The 26,923-nt window shown below is 31.4% G+C and overlaps 1 protein-coding gene across 3 annotated transcripts in view; it reads left to right on the top strand.

Annotated features, from left to right (window-relative positions):
* LOC118193851 (uncharacterized) overlaps positions 1 to 26,923 on the top strand; it is a 333,808-nt gene that overhangs the window by 84,739 nt on the left and 222,146 nt on the right. Inside the window, exon 1 of one of the 3 annotated variants that reach the window (XR_015042682.1) lies at positions 12,471 to 12,645. The exons of 1 other annotated variant lie outside the window; for it this stretch is intronic. The gene's annotated coding sequence lies outside the window, so the exon portion shown is untranslated. Of the gene's footprint in view, positions 1 to 12,470; positions 12,646 to 18,026; positions 18,070 to 26,923 lie in introns of those variants that run through there. One more of the 3 variants, XR_015042683.1, reaches the window with a different exon arrangement.

Raw genomic sequence — 26,923 nt, 5'->3', positions numbered from 1 at the left:
TATAAAAATAAACTATAAAACATAAACATGAAACGAGCACTTGAAGAATACATAAAAAATAAACCGAAAATGAATAATAACTACATATTTGTTTGACTACAGAGTTGCAGTAATAAGCATGCCTCTTTATTTAAATAAATTATATTTATTTTTGTTTTAAAAAACTAAAATTATAATATAATTTTGGTTGATTTTGCGCGACCCCTGTAATAGAGTAACTGAGGTATCATCAGACCCCCCCCCCAAAAAAAAAAGATCAAATAATAACATGAAAATATTTTGATATGCAATTAGCGGACTCCTCAAGACATCTCTCATGTGTTAAAAATAAATCGCTGCGATTCTTTTAAAGTGCATAAACACCTGAAAATATTTACAACATTCGATAAACCTGTAGTCAGTAATAAATGCTATTAATTCAGTGAGAGGCCTTAGGAGATGACCTTACAGGTCACATGCTGCTTTTTGCAGCTGACCGTCAGTTAGAAATATAAGCTAAAGTTATAAAGTAACTCGGTTAAAGTTATAATACGATTTAAAAGCAAAAACTAGATTTATTGTTTTTAGACTGCTCAGTTAGTTAAATAACTACCGTTATAAATAAAAATTTCTTAAGAACATCAAAAGCCAATATTCTACGAGCTAGCTGTTTGGTTATACATCACACAGAACGTGTATTAAAATCTTATATCTCGTACAATGGCAACACTTGTTTACACATTGGCTGAAGCAAATCTACGTCAGGCTACTTGCTTTGCTTTACCACGCACCAATTTTTTCTGAACGTAGCAGAATATAAGCACGTCTGTATAATACCTTATATGCTATAGCAAGTTTCCTTATATACTAGCACAATTAGCATATTATAGCCATCCAAAAAATTCTTCTGGATAAAGCATTGGATGCGCTTATAAAATAAACGTACATAAATAAAATAAAAAATTAAAGATATAAATAAAAGATTTCATACAGACGTATCAAAGCCTCAAAAAATATTTTAAAAAAATCTGAAAGGTTTCAGATTTTAAATTACATCCAAAGGGGCGTTTTTTTAACGTTTTGTGTGTTTGTGTGTTACCTTTAGTTATTAAATATCATGTTCTTAGCACTTAAGTCATAAAATTCAGTTCAATAGCAATGTCGCAAAATAATTTTAAAAGGAGAGTAGATAGAAAATGCGGGTTCACCTGCACGCGGTGTGGGGTGTGGGCGTGGCCAATGACGTCACACAGAGGGCGGAACCAAAGGCAACGTCATCACATTAGGAGGCGTGGTCACGAGTGGAGTTGAGGTGTTGGTAGATTGCTGATTGAGTTGTAGACCTCCTGCTTTTCATTTAAAGTTAGTTTTTTTTTTAAATTGGTAACGGGAAATATTTTCTGCATCTTAATTTTGATGAAATGTCGATGCTGCCCTCTCTTGACGAAAAAGTGAATTATATGTTTTAGAAATATATTTTTTAAGTCTGGTGTTAAAATTATTCAATGCGCGACTCTGAAAACAATGTAAAAGGAACAAATAAAAAAAAAAAAAAAAAAAAAAAAAGACTTTCCTTTAATGAAACTACAAGATATTTTTTTTTTTTTATTACTCAATTTTATTCTGATACTTTTATTCTTTCTAGTTTTCCATGAAACTTTAACTTATTTCTCAGGGTTTCTGTTCATAATAACATATTCATTTACTGTCATATTTTTTTAATACTTAACGTTTCTAATTGTAATATTTTATTTAATTTCCACATACTAGTTTTTTTTTTCATACCTTTCATACCATTTCAGCATACCCTGATTTTTAACTTATATATTATATTTCACAAAGTTCCCGCACATGCTGTTTATTTGTTACATTACTTAATTTTAGATGCAATTTCACACTTTTTTTAACGTTATAATGTTCAATATATTCTGAATTTTAACTTCATTTACTTTTTTTAAACCATTCTAGTATTCTATACACACTTTAACTTAGTGGTTTGAAATTCTATTTCAAAAGAAACGTTTATTTTTCGTGATCTTAGTTCTTTTACTAAATTTTCTACAAAATTTCTAATTTTTTTCACATGTTGAACAATATCTTCCTTACATTATCGAATATTTTTTTTAAAAAACTTAAGTCTATAACTGTTAATTGCTTTTCTTACGTTCATGATTTCCCTTCTGTGTTTATATTTCTTAATTCTTATTTAACTTATTTATTATAATGTTTTTATTTCTGTCTCATCACTCGTAATTCCAACATTTTATCCCTTTTTATTCATTTTAACGATATGGATTGTTTTCATTTACTCCATATTCAAATATTTCCTTACAATTTTTAAAATACTTGTTTTATTCTCCGATCATAATAGATCATCTACAGGTTTTACTCAGAAATTTCCATTCACAACTTTACAGTTTAATACCATTTATATCTAAATGTATTCCTTTCTCATATAGCGTTACGATCTTCAAAGTTTCTAACATCATGTTTAGTTTTAAATCCCTATTACCTTTATGTGTGTTGATAATTTTCATTTCTAATTTTACAGCCACGTTCAGTGTTTCATCCACACGTATCAAAATATTTCTTACATCTTCTGGTATTTAGTCTATGTCATATTTCAGTACTTCAAATGAATTTACACTGCTCACATTATTATTTTTTCATGTTTTAGAGACACTGACTATACTAATTTTACTTTTTTTCCTACACTAATTGCATCTATGTCAGCACTCATGATAAACTAGCAATTGTTTTGCATCACATGCATAAAGAAATTCTTAAAACCAACTTTTTCAATATCGTAGTCAAATTACTGTTTTCCAGATGGGAATTACCAGTAGTCTTTGGTTTTACTCTGTTACATCTTTTTAAATTTTAACATCTAACTTTTAATTCTAATATACATCTTTTGAACAGTTTTTTCTTTTAATGATAGCCTTACCTTATTTGTTCAAATTAACTCTTTCATTCACCTTCTTTACTACCTTTCAGTACCTTCATAATTCACTATGCAAACGCAATGTCTTTCACTAACATTCTGTTTAATAATACCACAAGTTAACTTAATTGACAAAAAGCGAATTATTTCTCATTTCAAAATAGAACTACTATATTTTTGCACAAACATTACCTTCATCCATTCAAGACGCCCCTTAACCTGTAACTGACGTAGCGATAGGAAAGGAGACTCTTATCATATGCTCTTTCGACATTTGAAGTTTCTAGAACTTCTTTGGCAAGTATATCAGTACCATCAGAAAATATACTTGACATTTTTACTCAGTTTAAAGGCAACATACTGTTATAAGAATAGTTTTAGTTAAATTTATAACACAAATAAACACATTTTGTGCTAAATAGGCATAAACATTTAGATTCAGAATATTTCTTTTTAATCCGATGTAAGACTTGAATTTCATTCATGATACGGATTGTCTCTTGTTTTTTTTTTTTTTTTTTTTTTTTTTTTTTGTTTACCTTACACTAATAGAAAATTTTTATTTTACAAGTTCAGCTTTTAACGAAATAGAAATAAAATCTACGATACACCTGGTGTTTTTAAGAAAAGGAACTTTGATATATTTCTGGAAATGTAAATGCTTTTAGAGTTTTTTTCTTTCAATAATGTTGATTTTCATTACTTTACTAATTTCAATAATTCTCTTATTAGCTAATATGAATGAAAGAAGATTGTCAAAAATGTGACACAGTATAATTCTTACGAACATACGTACCTTTACCAGCATACAGATATTACCGATTGGAATGAAGAAAGATACAGATATTTTACTCCAATCTACATTAAATTAAAAAAATATTTAAACTTTCATACATTCCAAAGAATAAACGAAAACTCAATAGATATTGTCATGTTTGTATATATGAGATAAAAGTTTTATGAATGGTATTTAAAGTAATGCTTAGAACTTCATAAAAGCGAACATTCACTATGTTAATACACATATCATCAGTTATTTACATAATTCAATGTAATATTAATCATTACATGTACTATATGCATATATATTTAAAGTTTAATTGTCTTACAATTGAATAATTAATTATTGAGAGAAAGAGGTTCATATCTTACACTATTTAATTCACATGGAACAAATTTTTCCATCAACCACATTGAACCGCGTTTATTAAATTCGCCAAAGCTCTTTTATTTCTGCATTTTCACACTCACGACACATTTTAAATGTAACTATTGATTACCATTTCAAACACCGATATCATAACTCAGTGTAAAACTACATCATAACTCATTTTTTCCCTACTAACTACAATTTTATATATTCAAGAAGTACATCTAAGACATGATCATTTTCTATGTTCTAGCAAATCGATTCAATTGCGAACATACTATTAAGACTTGCGATTTTAGAAGACTTGCATGTATTAACGATGTCAACGTTTCTTCGTTTTTATAAGATTCACATCAAATCATGTCGCATTCGAATGTGGTGTAAGAGATCACTTTTTCTTTTAAACACTTGTAAACAATGGATGCAATTTATAAGAAGAGAAGTACATGCTGTTTCAAAACATCATCATCAGCATATTTCTGTTTCTTTTAACACCGGCAACATTTAAAAAAAATGTTTCCTGAGATATTCTTCAAATTCTGTTTTACTTGAAAAAATGTCCGAACATTCAATACGATGTAAAGATTCATATTTTTTTAAATTCTTATGCTCACTAAATATTTTTTATCATGATTTACTCTTAAAAGTAACTTTATTAGTTTTCATATCCTTTTTACATGAAGAGAACTTGTGATTATTCACTACAAAATTCTAAGACGAGAAGCTTCGCGACTTTTCAAGCTATAAACTTAAATTTCTTAGGACATACACTAAGTCTGATGTTTCTTTCATGAGATTTCAAATATCTCTTCAGATTACTCGTATTCAAGAAACCTCGCAAATATATCACATAAGTTCAGCGAATAATCGCTTCATAAACTCTTAAATTTTCAACACGAGTGAATCACTTGAAGCATATACTGCACTGTAAACATACAATACTTAAAAAAATTGTTATAAAAAATAAAAATACATTCATTTCACCAAGAAGCTTTTCTATTTAAATACATTTATTTATTTCCAAAGAACAAGTTTCTGTATTATACATAAAATATACTTAGAATTTTCTTTCATTAGTTAATATCAAATTAACAACAATATCCATTTACTGATATTTGATATACATGTTTGCTTTAAAATTAAAACTAAAATTCCAATATATTTCTATTAAAAAAAACATAAGGAAAAAAAATACTCATAACATCAACCAAAGACAGAAATTTAAATAGAATAGCTGTACTTATATTAGTGCATTTTTATAATCTTCATAACATTTCGATTCAAAAAACCTATTACAAAATAAATGAAACATTTTTTTCTGCCTTAAAGAATCTCTTATATTTTTTTAAATTAATACATAAAAATATATCTTCACCAATATATTTAATTCTATCCTCAACACTTATTATAATGCAATCATGTCTTGTTTGTGAAGGATGATTTACAATGCAACCTTCGCATTTAAATAGTTTTTTAATCACTGAATTTAATTCAGTTTTGAGAGTTTATGAGTTCTTTAAAAAGTTCATCATCATCACTTACCATATCCGAACAATTGTTTTTACATTTGATTTGCAACGGTAAAATAATTTCAAAAATACTTTTATATAAAGTATTAGATACATCAGGAATAATTTCTTTCAATTTTTTTAAATATCACAGTTTACTTTTAGGTATGTAGGTTTTAGTTTAAAAGAATTTTCATCTTGTTTAAAAACTTGTTGAAAAATACACTCACCTTCTTTGTTGGAAACTACCAACTCATTATTGCAAATGATGCTGGCACTCGTATAGACAAGATTAAATTCATATATTTTTGAGGAAAATTCTTGCCATGTTGCAGGAGTTATAACAACACCGCGTGTAGTAGGGTATAATATTTTATTTTGTTCCACACATTCACGTAGATGAATGTTCATTCTGTTTTCAAACTGATTTATGGACACAAAATATCCCCAACCAAGAGTCCACTGTGCAATCAACTTCGAACTTTCTTTTTTCTGTTCTCGATTATTCGGCATGAAGATATTTTCAGGAACAGACTTCATATAGTGGGCAAACCAGTCATCCTCTGGAAGTTCATCCTCATTATTTTCCAAGCGTCGTTTTCTAATTTTCGAAATTTTTATGTTTCGGAATGTGATACTAATTCTAGGATCTTTAACGTCAGGTTGAGAGGGTATTCCGTGCATCCAAAATTGATTCGTTGGGGGTTTCATTACAAGGAGAGTTCCATGAGTTAAGTCCACGCTTCGAGATGTGAAATTTCGCCTGGTAAATACCATTTGACGTTTTGCACCTAAACTGATGGTAGGTATATCACTTTCAGGTTCGAGACAAGTTTCATTGTCTTTATGCGTTGAAATTTTCGCCACTCCGTCAGGATAATAGTTCAATAAAGCAAAATTATATTTTTTGCCAGTTATCGTTTCAACATAATCTTTTACATTTAGAAGAGTTTGAGTCCATGGTTCTGCACAAATACTCGTTCCAGAGAATTCGTAACTAAGTCCTTCGTCACCAAAACCGAGTACTTTTCTTCGTGGAACATACTGAGTCCCATTAATTTCAAAACTAATATTTTTAAAATCATAATTTGATAGTTCATCTAGCAAAATATCAGCTTCATTTCATGAATAAAATTCTTCGTATAATTCCATATTTAACTCTGTATCACATATAGTCCTCATATTCGCTTTTGAATCTAACGACAATTCTGAATGATACAGAAATACGTAGCATTCTTAAATAGCAAAAATTATCTAAAACATACATTAACGAAATGATTTCATCAACACTTATCGTAATACATTCTTGTCATGTCTTGTTTGTGAAGCCAGTCTTTCCGGCGTCATATGTGTAAAAATAATCATGATAGGATAGAGGGAAAGAGTTATAGTGTCCTAATGTTGTTATTCTGAACCTCGATATTACATATATGCATAAGGAGAATCTTAAAAGCATCATCCACTTATCATGATAGAGTAATGGAAAATTTCTAAAACTCTGATAATCATACGCGAAAGAATGTATTATCTTATGCATATATGTAATACAATATGAATAATATAATTTAAAACAATATGAATCTTTACATCGTATTGAATGTTCGGACATTTTTTCAAGTAAAACAGAATTTGAAGAATATCTCAGGAAACATTTTTTTTAAATGTTGCCGGTGTTAAAAGAAACAGAAATATGCTGATGATGATGTTTTGAAACAGCATGTACTTCTCTTCTTATAAATTGCATCCATTGTTTACAAGTGTTTAAAAGAAAAAGTGATCTCTTACACCACATTCGAATGCGACATGATTTGATGTGAATCTTATAAAAACGAAGAAACGTTGACATCGTTAATACATGCAAGTCTTCTAAAATCGCAAGTCTTAATAGTATGTTCGCAATTGAATCGATTTGCTAGAACATAGAAAATGATCATGTCTTAGATGTACTTCTTGAATATATAAAATTGTAGTTAGTAGGGAAAAAATGAGTTATGATGTAGTTTTACACTGAGTTATGATATCGGTGTTTGAAATGGTAATCAATAGTTACATTTAAAATGTGTCGTGAGTGTGAAAATGCAGAAATAAAAGAGCTTTGGCGAATTTAATAAACGCGGTTCAATGTGGTTGATGGAAAAATTTGTTCCATGTGAATTAAATAGTGTAAGATATGAACCTCTTTCTCTCAATAATTAATTATTCAATTGTAAGACAATTAAACTTTAAATATATATGCATATAGTACATGTAATGATTAATATTACATTGAATTATGTAAATAACTGATGATATGTGTATTAACATAGTGAATGTTCGCTTTTATGAAGTTCTAAGCATTACTTTAAATACCATTCATAAAACTTTTATCTCATATATACAAACATGACAATATCTATTGAGTTTTCGTTTATTCTTTGGAATGTATGAAAGTTTAAATATTTTTTTAATTTAATGTAGATTGGAGTAAAATATCTGTATCTTTCTTCATTCCAATCGGTAATATCTGTATGCTGGTAAAGGTACGTATGTTCGTAAGAATTATACTGTGTCACATTTTTGACAATCTTCTTTCATTCATATTAGCTAATAAGAGAATTATTGAAATTAGTAAAGTAATGAAAATCAACATTATTGAAAGAAAAAAACTCTAAAAGCATTTACATTTCCAGAAATATATCAAAGTTCCTTTTCTTAAAAACACCAGGTGTATCGTAGATTTTATTTCTATTTCGTTAAAAGCTGAACTTGTAAAATAAAAATTTTCTATTAGTGTAAGGTAAACAAAAAAAAAAAAAAAAAAAAAAAAAAAAAAAAAACAAGAGACAATCCGTATCATGAATGAAATTCAAGTCTTACATCGGATTAAAAAGAAATATTCTGAATCTAAATGTTTATGCCTATTTAGCACAAAATGTGTTTATTTGTGTTATAAATTTAACTAAAACTATTCTTATAACAGTATGTTGCCTTTAAACTGAGTAAAAATGTCAAGTATATTTTCTGATGGTACTGATATACTTGCCAAAGAAGTTCTAGAAACTTCAAATGTCGAAAGAGCATATGATAAGAGTCTCCTTTCCTATCGCTACGTCAGTTACATGGTTAAAGGGCGTCTTGAATGGATGAAGGTAATGTTTGTGCAAAAATATAGTAGTTCTATTTTGAAATGAGAAATAATTCGCTTTTTGTCAATTAAGGAAACTTGTGGTATTATTAAACAGAATGTTAGTGAAAGACATTGCGTTTGCATAGTGAATTATGAAGGTACTGAAAGGTAGTAAAGAAGGTGAATGAAAGAATTAATTTGAACAAACAAGGGAAGGCTATCATTAAAAGAAAAAACTGTTCAAAAGATGTATATTAGAATTAAAAGTTAGATGTTAAAATTTAAAAAGATGTAACAGAGTAAAACCAAAGACTACTGGTAATTCCCATCTGGAAAACAGTAATTTGACTACGATATTGAAAAAGTTGGTTTTAAGAATTTCTTTATGCATGTGATGCAAAACAATTGCTAGTTTATCATGAGTGCTGACATAGATGCAATTAGTGTAGGAAAAAAAGTAAAATTAGTATAGTCAGTGTCTCTAAAACATGAAAAAATAATAATGTGAGCAGTGTAAATTCATTTGAAGTACTGAAATATGACATAGACTAAATACCAGAAGATGTAAGAAATATTTTGATACGTGTGGATGAAACACTGAACGTGGCTGTAAAATTAGAAATGAAAATTATCAACACACATAAAGGTAATAGGGATTTAAAACTAAACATGATGTTAGAAACTTTGAAGATCGTAACGCTATATGAGAAAGGAATACATTTAGATATAAATGGTATTAAACTGTAAAGTTGTGAATGGAAATTTCTGAGTAAAACCTGTAGATGATCTATTATGATCGGAGAATAAAACAAGTATTTTAAAAATTGTAAGGAAATATTTGAATATGGAGTAAATGAAAACAATCCATATCGTTAAAATGAATAAAAAGGGATAAAATGTTGGAATTACGAGTGATGAGACAGAAATAAAAACATTATAATAAATAAGTTAAATAAGAATTAAGAAATATAAACACAGAAGGGAAATCATGAACGTAAGAAAAGCAATTAACAGTTATAGACTTAAGTTTTTTAAAAAAAATATTCGATAATGTAAGGAAGATATTGTTCAACATGTGAAAAAAATTAGAAATTTTGTAGAAAATTTAGTAAAAGAACTAAGATCACGAAAAATAAACGTTTCTTTTGAAATAGAATTTCAAACCACTAAGTTAAAGTGTGTATAGAATACTAGAATGGTTTAAAAAAAGTAAATGAAGTTAAAATTCAGAATATATTGAACATTATAACGTTAAAAAAAGTGTGAAATTGCATCTAAAACTAAGTAATGTAACAAATAAACAGCATGTGCGGGAACTTTGTGAAATATAATATATAAGTTAAAAATCAGGGTATGCTGAAATGGTATGAAAGGTATGAAAAAAAAACTAGTATGTGGAAATTAAATAAAATATTACAATTAGAAACGTTAAGTATTAAAAAAATATGACAGTAAATGAATATGTTATTATGAACAGAAACCCTGAGAAATAAGTTAAAGTTTCATGGAAAACTAGAAAGAATAAAAGTATCAGAATAAAATTGAGTAATAAAAAAAAAATTATCTTGTTTCATTAAAGGAAAGTCTTTTTTTTTTTTTTTATTTGTTTCTTTTACATTGTTTTCAGAGTCGCGCATTGAATAATTTTAACACCAGACTTAAAAAATATATTTCTAAAACATATAATTCACTTTTTCGTCAAGAGAGGGCAGCATCGACATTTCATCAAAATTAAGATGCAGAAAATATTTCCCGTTACCAATTTAAAAAAAAAACTAACTTTAAATGAAAAGCAGGAGGTCTACAACTCAATCAGCAATCTACCAACACCTCAACTCCACTCGTGACCACGCCTCCTAGTGTGATGACGTTGCCTTTGGTCCCGCCCTCTGTGTGACGTCATTGGCCACGCCCACACCCCACACCGCGTGCAGGTGAACCCGCATTTTCTATCTACTAAGGAGCCTATCTTTAGAATTTCCGATACACAGTTCCGCGCGCTGGAAATAAAAAAGCCCCCCCTTTTTTTTCGTAGATTGTTGCCATTTCTCGCTTTCAAATCGTTGAGCTTGTTACTCAAAAATTCGTTAAAGTTTTACAAAATATGAAATCGATAATAAAACAAATTCCAAATTTCAAATTTATCTTCCACATGCCCATATTCGTAGGAGGATTACGTCATTCAAAATTCGATGGCTCTAGGTACCGTTGTTTTGTCACAATGCCAGAAATATACATACATTTAAGATTTTTCATAATTTAATTTATTCAAACATATGCAGGACTTTGATGGCAACAATTTGAAAATTGAAACGGACATTTATGGTGATTTAAAACAAAATCGCAAAACGAAAGCAAGTCCTTCAGAAACAAAACCCCTTTGGACTTAAAAAAAAAAAAAAAAAAAAAAAAAAAAAATTCTGAAATGTTTCAGATTTTAAATTACGTCCAAAGGGGCGTTTTTTAACATTTTGTGTGTTACCTTTCTTTATTAAATATCATGTTCCTCGCACTTAAACCATAAGATCCAGTGCAACAGCAATATCGCAAAATAGTTTTAAAACGAGCATATCTTTAGAATTTCCGATACAGAGACTCACGCGCTGGAGATAAAAATATTTTTTCTGCACAACGTTGCCATTGCTCGCTTTGAAATCCTTGAGTTTGTTAATGAAAAATTCGTCAAAGTTTTAAAAAATAGAAATCGATCATAAAACAAATTTCAAATTTCAAATTTGGTCTTCCACATGCTCATATTCGTTGGAGGATTACGTTATTCAAAATTCGATGACTCTATGTACCGTTGTTTTATCACAATACGAGAAATATACAAACATTTATGCAGATTTTTCATTATTTAATTTCTTCAAATATAATGCAGGACTCTAACATTTTGTGGCAACAGTTTGAAAAGTGAACCGACGTTTATAGGAGTCCGACGTAAAATCGCAAAACGAAAACAATAGTCCTTCAGGGACAAAGCCCCTTTGGACTAAAAAAAAAAAATTATTTACAGCTCGCGAGACTGTATACCGGGAATTTTGTAGATATGCTCATTTTAAAATTATTTTTCGATATTGCTATTGAATTGAATTTTACGGTTTAATTGGGAAGAACATGATATTTAACAAATAAAGGTAACACACAAGACTTTAAAAAACGCCCCTTTGGGCGTAATGTAAAATATGAAAGCTTTGAGATTTTTTTTTTCATTTAAAAAAAAAATATATTTATTTATTTTTTAAGACAATGAGCAACATATGGACTCGAAAAATATGTTGGTAATGACACTGAATCATTGATTAAGGTGAAATGAGATTGTAAAATGGTACCAAGCAATATGGCTCCGAAGTAATATACACTCCAAAGTGGTGGAAGACAATAATAATATTGAATGAATGGTTAAATGGAAAGGAGTCATTTGGATTCTAAAATATTGGAAAATGATTACTGAATTGATGGTTTTTAAATTCATTGATTCGATTCTGCTTTTTTAACACTTCATCTACAAGATGCTGAGTCAGCAGCTGTTAGCGAACAAAACGTACATTTAAACAATCATATTCGAAACTACTACTAAAATTGCCCTATTTATCCGACTAAAAGTTGTGTCCAGGTTACACAATGAGGAGGTTTAAGGAAGAAAAATGAGGTATCTGACTGTCGGTCAGCTAAGTATAGGCACTTTTTATTAAAACGGTTTCTCATGGCCACTAAATGGCATATCAGTTAAAAGGGTAACCGCTAAATGGACATGCAGAGTAAACGTGCTGTCGGCATGTCTTGTTAGACTAGTGTCTTGTCGGATAAGTGGTTGTTAGCGATGGGTCAGGAACCCGCTTCCTTTACTCTGTTCGATTCAGTTTTCCGGTTAAACGGGCTTTTACTGTATATGGAACGGAAGTGGTAAACGAATTCCAGTTGGCATCTTGGAAATAAACAAATGGAAACTAGACAGGTAATGAATATTAGAAAGTTTTTAAGCGCTCTGAAGTTTTCAGCATGTAATTAATGTAAAGGAGGTAAGCTCACTCAGGTTTTACCCGCACGTTTCAAACTTAGTAACGATGTATTAAAAAAAAAAAAAAATCTGACCCACCTCACCTTCATGCAAAATTTAATACTTGCTAAAAAAAAAAAAAAAAATCCAATCTCTCGAAACTTTCTCATAGCCTTGAAAATCTAAAATTGTCCCACTAACCCACAGAAAGGGAAAACTAGGTCAAGAAAGAAAATTCTCTTAACTTTTACTTTCTGTTAAAAAAAAAAAAAAAAAAAATACGGAAATACGGGAAGTGGATCAGTAAACTCTTTTGTTCAACGTCACAGAAGTTCCTATTTTTTTTAGCGTATTCTTCTACTTAGAAGTATTACCTCCATGCTCAGAAGAGAGGGGTCCGCCTTCCCTTTCAAGGTCAGGGGGAGCCAACTCACTTTCCCCTAGAATGCCTTCCGCGTTCGAAGCTTTCTTTTCCTGGTTATGTCTCCCCTTTCCCCCACCTGTAACGGGTGCTGTCCGTTAGTTATGGAAGGTTAAAGGTTGCAAAAAAACCTGAGAAAATGCGTTGCAATTGCGACTAAGAAGTTCTCCCCATAGCTGCCAATCTTACCGGGATGAATGGCAACTGTATTTTCAGGAAGAAAAGAGAGGTTCGGAATGTTGCGCTAAGCATGATAAACGACTTCATTTTATAAAACGATGGTTACTGTTTCTGAGAACTTTCTATTACTGTAATAGTAATCTGATCAAGTCTGGAGCCAGAGAAGTTAAGAAAACCCGGAGATGTACCTTGATTATGTCATTAATCTATTCGAGATCTCTGGACATATTATACCAAATGAACTATTTCAATAAGAAAAAAATCTGATGTGGATACTACATGACTTCTTCGTACGCCTATTAAATTACACCCATTTATTTTGCAGCACTTCGTTTAAACTTATTCTTATAATTATTTTACCTTAATTAACCGATCCGTCAAGGCTATTTGAAAATGACATCAAAAATTGCAAATTTTGAAATTAAATATTCCGGTGAATTTTTGTGGTATGGAAGTCAAACTTCTTATAATTTTAAAAACTATTCCTAATGTAAGTATAGGGACTGGGAGACTGCGGTGAAAGTTAGATTTCGTTATTTGTCCAATATTTTTTTTTTTTTTTTTTAATTTGATATTGTCAAAACATGAATATTTTCATTTAAAACGCCCCTGTAATTGGAAATATCTGTAACTGCAAAAGACTTTCAGAAGCTTAACGAACAAGTCCAAAGCAACATTTTCAAATAGCTAAGTAAAATATATATAATTCGTAGCAAAAGTAGCATAACTAACTAAAAAGTAGCATAACTAACTGACTAATCTTTGTACCCTACCCGCGAACTAAATCACATTTTTGTATCAGTCTGTGTCACCCTGAAGATGACGACTGACACTCCTTCTGGGCCCAGGGTCCCACATTCCCTGAGACACCAACAATTTTTAGGCTCCCTCTTAATACCCACCGCTGAACTAGCCAGCTAAGACCACCGTCCCAGTGGTTAAAGACCACGATGGGGTGGGTTTTGAGAACTTGGAGCGATGACTGGCCGTTTTTTGTGGCAACCCGTCAGCACTGTTCGGGCCGCCCCTCTCCTTAGGCTTTACATGGAATACCAAGAAAAGCAGTGACTGCACGCTCATTGGCCTATGTGCTATTTGGCTACCAATACCCTGGTGGACGAGGACTTACACCTCCCGGCCCATGACGAGTGAAGATGGTCCACCCCATGCACCACGGGAACCGCCAAGTTCGTGAATTATATACCCCAGTGGCCGAGACTGCCTATGTACAGATCCTAGCCTGTACTGCACAGAGCACTCTGCGTCGACCCCGGGGGATAGCAAAAGATAAAGAAAATTAAACATTTCATCAATTGTCATTTTCGCTATATGAATTTAAATAGTTTACAGCAGTAAAAATACAAGAAACCGCATTTAAAATTCCAAGTCAATTAACTCCGTTTAATTATGAAATATGTAATTCGTAGAAACATTTCTCACTTATATTTTAATTATGATATCGGTATGAAACTTACGGAATAAATTTAGCATTAGAGGGAAAAAAAAAAAAAAACTTGAAGGGAAACTATTATGCTGTGCTTTGCAAGGAATTGAGAATCTGCACATATGAAAGAGCACGTAGAAAGAGAAAAAAAAAAAAAAAAAGCTTTAATTCCTCACATTCTCCCCATCACTTCTGAAGTCTGGCGGGGTGATGGTGGCTAGAAGACCCCCAGACGATCAGTCATTATTATCATTTGCTATTTTACTTCGATCTTCATTTTCAAGCTAGAATATAAGTTTCTTTTTTATAACTAGCCGAGTGGTTGCAAAGAGGCACCACAGGATAATAAGTCTTGATTCTGTCCGCACTCGAACTTAAGATCGAATAATTATTTTTGGCTAGATTTGAAACTGGAATTGAATTGTCTAGCTATATCCGAACTTAGATTTAAAGATTGAATTTCATGACTTTGCAGATTTGAAAAGGGAAATTCGGATCGAACCCTATGAACACACGAAAGAAATGCCGCCGTTTCTTATCATATAAGTAATGCAATGAAACTTCTCGTGGCGACCACCTTTATAAGTTACCAATATCTTTGAGAATGTGAATAAACATTGGTATTGCCTGTAACTTTTCTAAGGTGACCTCTTCTACAGAAGATCAAAAATGTTTCAAACCGCAGGTGTTTGTCTTAATAAGGATTAATAACTCCAAAACGCGAAGATTGAGGTGTACAACTCCTTAAAATGAAACTAACTGTGTGTTGAGGCTCTGAATTTCAACATTACAGGAAGGACATTAGGAAGGACTCTTTGTAGAGACATTAGGTATTTTGGAAGCAGGAGAACGTGAAAAAATGAGCAATGCCTTCGCCGGGAATCGAGCCTCAGACCTCTGGAATACGCGCCCAGAGTGCAGACCACCACACCACGAAGGCAGGAGAAATACCTTATGTACTCCCCCTTTTTAAATTGCGACTGTTTTTTTTAGGGGGACCCAGTCGCCAAATTCTGGGTGTGGAAAATCATCATCCACCACCCTTTTTAGCTCGGGCGCCACTGTAGAGACATTAGGTATTTTGGAAGCAGGAGACGTGAAAAATGAGCAATGCCTTCGCCGGGAATCGAGCCTCAGACCTCTGGAATACGCGCCCAGAGTGCAGACCACCACACCACGAAGGCAAGATAAGGAGGCGGGAAAAATAGCTTAAAACTTACATAACGACATAGATTCATGCATCGGCTGAATCTGTCTTCTAATCTAACGTTTATGCATTGGACCTTTATACAGCATCACGCATTTTCAGTGTCGCGAAACTACTACATTGCGAATTCTGAAAATATTGAACAAATCCAGTCTCATAATTTAAATAGCATAAAAAAATATTGTGTTACCCGAACCTTGTTTTTCTGATAATTAACATAAATAAAAACTTTTGCTGTCGCGATGGTATGTAAAAATGCAAATGAGAAGTTCTGTGCCATGCATACTAGGGCTAATTAAGCCCACGAATGTAATTATACCTTCAATAAATCAAAATTCGTTGTGACATAGCTATAAGCTAGGTTTAAGACGTAAATTTTCTAGCGTGTAAATCATTTCTCACTTCTGTCAACTGAGCTCTTTACTTAAGTCTAATTTTCTGATAACTTTAATTACGAGAAAGTTGAATGGGATATCAAGTTATATATGAACGAAGTTTTGCGTAAGAATTTTCTGCCTAAAATAGTTTATGTGGTTTCACAATGGGCGGAAAACAATGTTTTCAGTTGTATTTTATGTTTAAAAAGAAAAATTCAGCCAGCCTACCTTATGCTTCACAATTAAAGTCACCATGATAAATTTGCAGTTGCAATTCATCAATTTGCTATTGCGAGAACTGTAAGTGTGAAATGTTTTCTCTTATTCTCTGCCACTGTATTTTTAATCTAACACATATTCCGGAGCTCTTTCTGACGATAGTATAGAAATGGTGCAAATGCCTAAGTAAAGTAAAATAATTTTTAAATTTTTAGCAAATTTATCTTCCCAGTTTTATTCCAGTAGCTAATTTTGCTGTGCTTATTAAATTATTATAAAAACAAAAAGCAGTGAAACATTTTAGAAGATTATACCTTATTTACTAGCAATAATCTCGTGCCTTTTCTTGTATGAAGTAAAGGAAGTATCGCTATCGAAAAAAAATTCGCGTATCATATTTCAACCAAAATATCAATTTTGACCGTTCCCGAATGCATTTGGACATTTTTTTTGCGTCGTACGTTTAAAAAAAAATGTGTACTCACGTACAGAATAAAGAACTCTTTTTTTTTTTTTTTTTTTGACTTTTTAGTAATAGTCTGTACGTACGTATATATCTCGCATAACTCAAAAATGATATGCCTTAAAGGTTGAAATCATGTATCTGTTTTTGAATTTCGCATAACTCAAAAACGATTACTGTAGATAGTTGAAATCTTTTATATGGAACTGCTATAACATTTAGTTCTGCACCCCCTTTTTTCATTGCAATAGGCAGTACTAAACGTATTTTTGTATATTTTTCCTTTCGAATTTTTATTTTTCGAGATTGTTCTACTATGACTTTTTTTTTTTTTTAATTAGATTAGTTTTGAGATTGTGTTAAATCTTTTATACGCGTTTGCAGTTATTATATTACAAAGAAATTGCCTTGCTTTTATTCCAATTTACGAATTAATTTAGATGCTTTAAGTTTATTCTACTTCAGTCCTGCAGCTAATTTGTAATTTTAATTTTTAGCCTATTTTTTATATTCCTTTATATATACATATATATATATCATGGAGGTAGGAAGTTAGATGGAGTAGCCCTAAACAAGTTTCTCCCGTACCCTGCTCTGAAGCACCGGCGATCCCTACGTGGTGACCAAAACATTGGGTCATTTACCATTGAGTTCAATGGGATTTGACGCGTTCGGATGTAAATATTTTGTAATTACGTCGTAAATATACATATAAATGTATATATTTTCTTTTTCTACAACACTTCAGAGTCGTAAGTATGTGAAAATAACATATTTTTAAACAACATTTCATTCTTAACGGAATTAAATACCATACTTTTCACAGGACAGTTTTCTCAGAATGGTTTAATTTGAATGAAATATTTTCACAAGTTTTCGTTAATTACATTAGAAAAAAATTAAGGTAATTCGATTTTATTCGGTTAAGGTACAAAAATTAAGAACAAAGTTTATTGTATTATTAATATTAAAATTACGCATTATTTCTTTTCTATTTATAGAGCTTCTTCCTAAAATACTTTCTGAAATATGACATGATTTTTTGGCTTCTGAGGCATCTTTTCGAAAAATGTAAGTCAATTTGTAATTAATGCCCTATTCGGTTCATTTTAAATTAGAGAATTATTAGGAATTAGCGAAATACTTTAAATAGTACTTGACTTTCTCTGAACATTTCTGAAAGGGAATAAAATAAGTTTTTTTTTTTAAGTATTATTTAAAACTTGTAACTGAGTTATTATAAAATGTAAGCGGAATAATTCTTTTAATTATACTTATCAGATTTTTTTTAACCTTCATTTCAACAATACATATTCCAAAACTCTTTATTACGTTCTTAAGTACGCATCTCATAGCATTTGCTTTACAATACCTTTTAACAGATTGCTTTCCAATACGAACAATTTTTGCTTAAATAGTTTTATAACGTATTTGTCAACAATATTTCAATTTGTGTTTACAATTCAACATCAAGGTTATTATATATTTAGATAACATTTATAATCATTATAAATCAGATGCATTTAATAATTAGATTTCTTCACAGTACTTTCACAGTTGTTTATAAGTGAATAAATAAATTCTTCATTTCAAATACATTTATAAATAATTTAATGACTATTTATGTATTTTGTCAAAGGCAAATACATGCTTTTTGCAATAATATGCAACAATAATATATGGATGTGAAAAAAAATTGTTTTATTTAAAACATTTTGGCGTTTGGAAAATAAAATAAAAGTAGCGAATACTCTATCAAGGGTATCGAAAGACGCATACAATTTTAAATGTACCGTAAGGTATTTTTCATTCTTTAAGCATAACATTTTTCTTAAAATCTATATTTTTGTAGTTCAACAGCTTAGAATTTTATAAAACAAATTCATAATCAAAATCGCTGTTGTTAGTTATCGAAAACTAACCAAGATGTGATTTTTGCTTAAATGTCACTAAACTATACAAATTGCTATTATCCATCACACTATGAATGTTTCTTTCATGTGAAAGTGTCCCTTTTTCGATTTGTATGGAACTGTCATGTGTCGAAATACTATAAGAACCCTGTCAAGCGAGCTTCTGGATGTAAGCAAAGAACACCCCATCTCACTCATTATAAAAAAGTAAAAGTAAAGGAAGCTTGACTCCCGTACGACCAAAAAAAAAAAAAAAAAAAAAAAAAAAATCTGAAAGCTTTAGATTTTAAATTACGTCCAAAGGGGCGGTTTTTTTTTTTTTTAAACGTTTTATGTGTTTCCTTTATTTATTAAATATCATGTTCTTCGCACTTAAACCATAAAATTCAGTTCAACAGCAATGTCCCAAATAATTTTTAAATGAGCATCAGATCTTTAGGATTTCCGATACACAGTTCCGAGCGCTGGAGATAAAAAAGCCCCCACCCGTAAAGTGTTGCCATTGTTCGCTTTTAAAGCGTTGAGTTTGTTAATTAAAAATTCATTAAAGTTTTACAAAATATGAAGTAGATAATAAAACAAATTCCAAGTTAAGGCTCCCAGATGCCAATATTCGATGGAAGATTACATCACTCAAAATCGGATGGTTCTAGGTACCGTTGTTTTATCACAATGTGAGAAACATGCATACATTTATGCAGATTCTTCATTATTTAATTTCTTCAAATATAGTACAGGGCGATAGTTTTTGGTGGCAATGATTTGAAAAGTAATACGTCCTTTATAGGGTTCCGACGCAAAATCGCAAAACGAAAACAATAGTCTTTCAGGGACAAAGCCCCTTTAGAGTAAAAAAAAAAAAAAAAAAGGAACGGGATATTTAATTTCAAAATTTGCAGTTTTTTATGTCGTTTTCCACTTACCTTTAGGAATTTGTAAATTAAGTTAGAATAGTTCGAGAAATACTTTTAAGTGAAGTGTAGCAAAACATGCGTGTAATTTAATAGGCCTTACAAAGAAGTCATGTGGTGTCTTCATCACATTTTTTTCTGTTGATTTTATTTCTTGGAAATCGACACGTAAAAGTTACCCGGCGTAAGTCATTTCGAATGAGAAGTTTTACAGGAATAAGACGGCACATAAAAAAGTGCACATTGGATTGCACACTGGCGCATAAAAAAGTGCATATGTACATTGGATTGTTTTCTGCTCGTATATGCCTTTTAATGCACTATTTCAAAAATACAAGTTATTCATTTTTTTACTTTCACAATATACTTTTCTGATCGTTCTTATATTTTTATATTATTACAAAAAATAAGAAATTTCTAAATCATACTGAGAAAATCTGGAAGGAAAGTATTCTAAAAGGGAACAGAAATATGCGCATAGATACTGAATGTGTTTCGTATTCAAATTTGCTTATTGGATAACATTACGTTCATTATATAATAAGGAATCAAAAGTAGTTCTATGGTGTGCTTTTGTTCTGTCACAGTTATTACTTCCGTTAGTAACTCGAAGCTCCGTGGTTCATTTTCCGGAAAGGGCATAACTGATATTTTATATTCATCGATCCGAAAAAAATCTAATAGTTTATTCAGCAGTGCCTAAAGTAAAATATGGTTTATGATATCCGACTTAGAATTCAGCCAACTAAGTATTTTCTTTTCTCTTCAGTCGCTTTTTATGCAAGGAATTGGAGACATTCCTTCCATGCCTGAATAATGATAATTTGAACCGGGTTCAAATCCAGGAAAACAGGCCTTCACAAGCATGAGCACTCCTGTAGTTGTTTCCATGTGTAGGGTGAATAGGAGTTAGTTTCTGTCAGAAAGCCATCCTTTCTTTTAGAAAGCTAGCCTTAGCGTGCCTAATGCCATGATTTAATAAATTCAACCCAGTGCAATCCATGTGTGCCTTTGTAGTGCAGTATTTAGCCATCGTTATATCTTTCGTAGTTCGTAGTTATCCGACATCCCTGCTTATCCAACCATCATTCATCCTGTTTATTTCGCATAACCCACATTCTACTTAAATTAATATGTTGTGCCTTTTCGTTTTTTTTTTTTTTTTTTTTTTTTTTTTTTTTTAGATTTAAAGCGGAAAAAAATATACTTTCAAACAAAATGGGAACTTAATTTTCTGTAATTTTTTCCTTAATATATTTTTTTTATCATGTAAATTTATCATCGTTGGATTTTAAAATGACATTTACGGGAACGGTATAAATCATTGCATCTGAATACAAAAACCGACGCGAAGCTGCCTGAAGATGAGGCATAGCAAAAGGGAGTGACACGAGGGAACACAGCTCGTGAGAGTGGAAGGTGCGCAGGTGCTTCCCAAAGAAATCTCAAGGTTAGTAGGCCATGGGAAAAAGTGGGTCATTTGGATTCCACTGCTATAACTCTTGACCGACTTGAACACTTGCTTGTAAAACTTTTATTTTTCAAACCAAGCCTCTGCAGGATTTTGAGTACAAGAAAAATGAATAGGGAAGGTCGTAAGGAGGGAGTTCTTAATGTCGATCGATTACTTACTTGATCCCATGATCTGATGGGCTGGGTCCGTTTAAATTTCACAGAGTAGGCGCGTGTAAAATGAAAATAAGGAGAGATGGCGTAGAAAGAAGAGGTGAAGGTCTACGCAAAGAATTGCATGTCGTGACCTTAACCTACGCCAACGACTGTACGATTTGACATTTTACAGATCTTAACGCTAAAACGCTGCTGTAGAAAACATCTGTGAATACTTTTATTCTTCTTTAGTATAATAACACATGAAATCCATGCTTTTGGGGGTCTAAGATAGTAATCGAAATATAATTTGAGCTTTGAATATTTTTAATGAAGTATGTCTGATTAACTGCATACGATCTTTGAAAATAAATAGCAGATTATATTACAGCAAAGGAAGGTTATAGAGTTTTACTTTGAAAGCTAGCATCAAAATCCTAACAGATGTTAAGTGAATTATCGCTGTGTCTCAAATGAACTACAGAGCCGTGAAAAGGATTAAAACAAAACTTTTTCAAACAAAATCGAAGCACTAGAGGCTAGGCAAAGTCAGACAGAAGTAGCCATATGGTTTATAAGGTATTTCTTCCGCCTTCTTAGCATGCCTTCGTAGTGGTAATACGCTTCGTAATACGCTGGGCTCGTATTCCAGAGGACTGTGGTTCGATTCCCGACGAGGGCTTGCTCATTTTTCATCACTCCTACTTAAAAAATAACCTAATGTCTCTACAAGTTAAATGTGAGTACTTCTGTGATTCATAGACTTTGGCAGCAATTTCTAACCACAGATTCGGCATTCAGGAGGTTCAATCAAGGACAGACAACGGCTGCGATGATACTTGATGTTATGTGCACGAAGGAATAAAACCTCAACTCAGATCTTTCCTTGCTGCAGTTATTGGAAGGTTGGTGTCAGCATCAACCGTGCTTAGAAAGCTTCACGAAGGAGCTCTGTACTCGAGGCGACCAGCCATCTGCGTGCTACTCACATTAGGTCACATAAGGGAACGTTTAAGCTAGGCACGTCAGCATGTGTACTGGACAGTTGATCAATGGAGGGCTGTGCTCTTTACAGATGAGTCCAGGTTTAGTCTACAAAGCGATAGTTGGTGTTATTTGTTTTGGAGAGAACCTAGAACCCGTTATCATTCATCAAGCATCCGTGAAAGAGATGCATATGTAGGAGGCAATGTTTGTGTTTGGGGTGGTATCTCTTTGGGTGGATGCACAGAGCTCCATGTCTTTCCATGTGGAATCATGAATGTTCAGGCCTATAGAGATGAAATTCTTGATACTTATGTGTCCCCTTATGTCGGGGCAATAGGTGATAATTTCCTGCTACTGGACCACAACGCTAGATCGTATTGTGGGTGATTATCTTCAGAAGCAAACAGTGCATAGTCAGCTTGATCACCGAAACTGAATTCTATCGAGCATGTTTAGGAAGACGTATAGCTGCTCTTCATATTTCTCTTCAGACTCTTGCCACTGTTGTAACTGCTTTGCAAGAGCGATGGCTCTCACTTCTAACGAAACGATTTTTATTGCTTCTTGTTGAATGTATCATATTCCATACTGAAGGTACTTTTCCTATACCAAAATGACACATCCGATTTGTTCATTTTATACATATGCTAATTACTATAACACTCTAATTTTCTAGTAATTTATTTTGACGTTATTTTATACTTTGCTATTTGTTGTATACCGTGGGTGATAAATTCCACATGTAACGTTTTGAGTGATAATAATTTTTATGATTTTTCTTAATTAAAGATAACGAGTGTACGAATAAGAATAAGAACAAGTAAGAGAGAAAATGTTAAATATCTTTATTTCAAGCAAAAACTAAAATGATGAAAAACGAAATTGAGAAAGGTTTCCTAAAACGCATCTATACTTAATAAGACGATGCAAATGAAATTTAGTAAATGATGTAAATAATTAAAACTCTTGAATCTTGGGATTCGTATTCTCAATTTAATTTGACAAAATGGGTTTATTTACCATCTCAGTATTTTAACATTTACTAAGAATATTTTTAAATTAATGAAAATGCTGATAATAGAAATTTATCTGGAGAGCTAAAGCTGTGAGATAAACAATAAACATAGAAATATTGTATTCAAGTATCTTTGAAATTCTTACAATAGCGTTCTTTTTTTAATGAAGAAATCAGTGATAGTCAGTAAAATTATCTTTCCAAAGCATTGAGTTAAAATGCTTAAATATTTCTTACAATAAGTTTCGGAACAACAGATGATAACAAAAACTTGCGAAAAGTTCGACTTTTTTTTAAATTTTGGATATATTTCAAACTTCGCGGAATTCGAAGATTAAAGTGACTCATCCTTAATCTTAAGGTTATTGCGAAAATAAGATTGTAAAATGTTGCAGATAATCAGTATGAAATTAAAATCAACTCTGTGGCTGTGTAAATTTAATAAAACTAATTCTAATGTTTATTAAGAGTATCTATAATAAAAGTTTTATTTTTACTGACATAAAGGAATTTTTAAAGTAATCGTAAAAATAATCTAAAATAGATTTTGTAAATTTTTGATAATAACAGAGAGGGCAGTCATAAAGAATAATAATTATCATATCTGCAAGTATCAAGTATTTATCGATAGAACAGCAAACCCGCATCAAAATCGTTATTTCAATAAAAACATTAAAAAATTTTACACCCACTTCGTTTTGAGAAAAACTGGGTCATGATTTTCATATAAGGATTAATATCTTTTGCCAATATGTAAAATGTCGAAGAACAGCCTAGGAACTGAAAGTGAGGAGGGGAGGAGGTGTAGGGGAACAAAAAAACTAACAATTTTTGGTTTGAGGCTTGGATCTGAGCACACGCTGAGAAAATAGGGAGGGAAATGGAATCATTTTTACCTTGAGAGCATAATCCAGGTGTCTCAATCATTTAAAAAAAGGAAGCTATTGTTTTAATTATCAAATAATAATCAGAGGTTGGTCGAATCCTAACTTTTCTCGAATTTCAATTAGAATCCAAAAAATCCATTAGATCCAATCTGTACTTATCCGAATCTCTCTCATAAATATAATAAGACGGGGAGAGTATTTTTGATTTAACAAAGGAGAAATTTGAAACCAAATTTAAAATCTGAGGAAACAAACACTGCGACTTAGCTGCGAAAGTGGGCACGTTGAAATCTTGTAATTCCAATAAAAAATTTTTCCTTCTCCTCTCTCTTATGTTGGGATCAGTCTTTTACAAACAAACATTTTACGACAACAATTTTCGTCATTCGTGTATCGCTCCAAAGCCATTTATGGTTTTTCAGTATGCTTTTGAGTTTGGGCGGGGAAAAAAGTGGATGTTGCCATTCGGAAATGTTGAAATTGTTTCACTGTAATCTTAACCGCCAGAACTTATTATTTTAAATCATCATAATCTCGAGCTTATACATTCGAATAACAATTTATGAAATTTCATTTCAATTGGTTAAGCGGACAAGCCGCTGGAGCTTCATATATCGGGAAAGTTACTTTTATGACCTCCCTGTACTCTTTTCTAAGCAGTCATTTGGAATTCGAGAAAAAAATTAATTCATTGCACATCAACTCCTGTGGAAAAAATTGTTCCGGTTCAGGAATATTTTATGTGAAAAACTATCTTCAAGAACGAATTAAATTCGGGAACCAGAGTTTCACTGTATCTCCAAAATTTTGAGTTAAATTATTAAATTTATTTTCTGGTTAGGATTCGAATGATTTAAATGCCGAAAAATACTAAAAAGATGAAATTTTCCAGTATGGAATCTTTTTTTTTTTTTTTTTTTTTTTCTTTTTCTTTTCTTTTTTATTTTTTAACATTCGCAGAACTCGATTCTAAGGTTTCATAAATAGTAATAATCCATGCGTGGGTGGCTGCTGTATTTCATGCTTTTTTATATTGCCTCAAATCTGGAATATTCGAGCTAGACTTTTTAGGACTTTATTGTAATTTTATAACGAGATTATACTGCAGTCTTATTTCGAATAATTTTCTTCTGTATTTGGTAGTTATCTGAATATAATATTTTTATGATTATTATTTAAAACTTCGAATTTGATTTTAAGAATTATTTCAATTTTATATAGTAAAAAAATTTACGTACAATAATTTTGTGTCATATTTTTTTAAATAATTTAATAAAAGAAAGATAAAATATAAAAATGAAAAGTAAAAAGAATCTTATTCAAACATTCCTGGATCACTGGCAGGAGACCGTTGCACACATATTTAGTGGACACTGCATGATAACGAACTAACTTGGGCTCGTTATTATCTGCTGAAATTACTTTCTGCTGTAATATGTTTTTTAGACGCACACAGGATAAAAAACGGTTTTGAGTGGCTACTTCTTTAAAAAAGCCTACCTCTGGATGTGAATCATTTGTATTAATAACCAGAAAAGTATTTTAAAACTCATAATAACAGAAATCATTAGCTCTGAAATGAATAATCCAAATAAAGTAATTTGGCTAGTTTATAGACTAAAATACATAGTCCTCAAATTAAACATCCTGTTTAGCAGCAAGAAATTCAAAAACATTTACCATTTGAATAAATTCACAACATCTCATTACAAAACCGGAGACTGAACACCTCCTCATCAATATACACTTCATTATTGAACCTTTCTTACTAACAACTCTTTAAGAATATGTAAGGTAAGATAGGAAGGAAAAGTGGATTGACCTTGTGGAGTCCTTCGCTTGACCTTCCCACACGAAGAATAACTACTCTACTGGGGCTGTTTGACCTATATTGGCTGCTATGCGGAAAAACTTGTGATGTACATAAGGGATATTTTTTACGAAGAGTTTATGATCCCGTCAGCCTGGGTAGAGGAACAAGTGGAATAGAGAAAATTAAGGCATGTTTAGAATATCTACACTTGCGATTCTTTTTTGCTTAAGAAACATACTTCGCGTCGTATGTTACTGAACAAAAAATTAGCGTTGCAGAGTAATAAATGCTCATATGAAGCTACTTTTTGTTAACTATTTTTAATAATCAATGGGTTTTTATTAAAACTGGGTAAATCAGAAATATAGCTATACACGTTTGAAATAGAAGTAGTACATTGTACTTTAGGAGAGGCGAAAGATAAATAATATATTAATTCTAAAAATTCATTTCTTTCTTGTAAATAAGAATTTTGAATCTGAGCTCATTTCGGTTGCCAAGCTGATGCTTAATATGCAATACCATTGGTATTAATACCAAGCTATAGTTTTGGTAGATTGCCTATCATAATGGTTTCGAGGTCGTGAAAATGGAGAGATGTAATTTAATGAAACATTGAATCCGTCGAAAAATAGATTTTTAACTACGAGAAAATTCAAAAACTAAACTACACGAAAGGAATCTCAGCAGTAGCCATGCACCAATATCGATGAGAAAGGTAATGAATGGCATGAAGTATTCTGAGGCAATAAACTGTGTCTGGTTTGTATTGTTAAGTTTTGATGTTTAAG

This window comes from Stegodyphus dumicola, chromosome 8 (genome assembly GCF_044657685.1).
Source record: "Stegodyphus dumicola isolate Sdum_Otavi_A_Nest chromosome 8, ASM4465768v1".
Lineage (NCBI taxonomy): Eukaryota > Metazoa > Arthropoda > Arachnida > Araneae > Eresidae > Stegodyphus > Stegodyphus dumicola.
Note: the sequence above shows the minus strand (reverse complement) of the source record. Positions and strands in the feature narration are given on the sequence as shown.